Genomic DNA, 874 nt, shown 5'->3' with positions numbered 1-874 from the left:
AAGTCAACTGTTGAAAACTGTCAGCCCTAGATCAGTCAACCCTCTCCAGCATTTCATCCTCTTATCTACCTTCTGATGAAAACAACTGTCTTATATGCTTCAATTCACTTTTACATTTTCATGTTCTGTAATACTCTTTCATAATTCATCTGCCTGGTTTCATGAAACATTATCAAAGGTATTAAGTGCCTCAGCTCCTTGCCAGAAAGAAAGCTAGGGCCTGGCTGGTTTCCATTTTGCTGCAGTTGTAGTATTGTTATAGTTGTTATCTTCCAAATACCCAGGCAAAATAAATTTGGCAACAGAATAAAGCAAAATACCTTTCATTAGCCTGACTTTTTACTGGCACCTCTCTGATTTCCCCTCCCAGATGAAGGTCAAAACATCACCACTTATCTTCTACATTCCCAGATGTTTATAGCACTACTGATAAGTTGCAACTCCACTGTCCCACTTGGAATTTTTCTTAGTTTCTTTTCTTCAGGATGGTGTTTGTTTGCTTAGTGATGACTCAGAACAGAAAAGTATGAAAGAGGTCAACCTATTTCAGTTTCTCTGCCTTGGAAGGGTGCAGTTATCCACCCTAACAGGAAATTCAAGACTTCTTTGTGAATGGGTGTTACAGAGGTATAGAGGCTAGAGAAGCCATGGTTCTGTGTTCTGTCTAGCATGTATGTGAAGTGACTTGGCCTAAATTAATTATATGAATTTAGTGGAAATAAGACTGTTCCTTGAATTAAATATACAGAAAAGAGAAAGGATTTACAGACTGTCCTAAGAGGAACCTGAAAAGGGTTTGTTCCTCCCCCTGTGCCTGTGCATTGGTGGCAATAGCCTGGAAGGAACTCGAGCAGGAACGCTCTAACCAGACCCA

Source organism: Chaetura pelagica, unplaced genomic scaffold (assembly GCF_000747805.2).
Source record: "Chaetura pelagica isolate M959 unplaced genomic scaffold, ChaPel_1.0 scaffold29, whole genome shotgun sequence".
Taxonomy (NCBI): Eukaryota; Metazoa; Chordata; class Aves; order Apodiformes; family Apodidae; genus Chaetura; species Chaetura pelagica.
Note: the sequence above shows the minus strand (reverse complement) of the source record.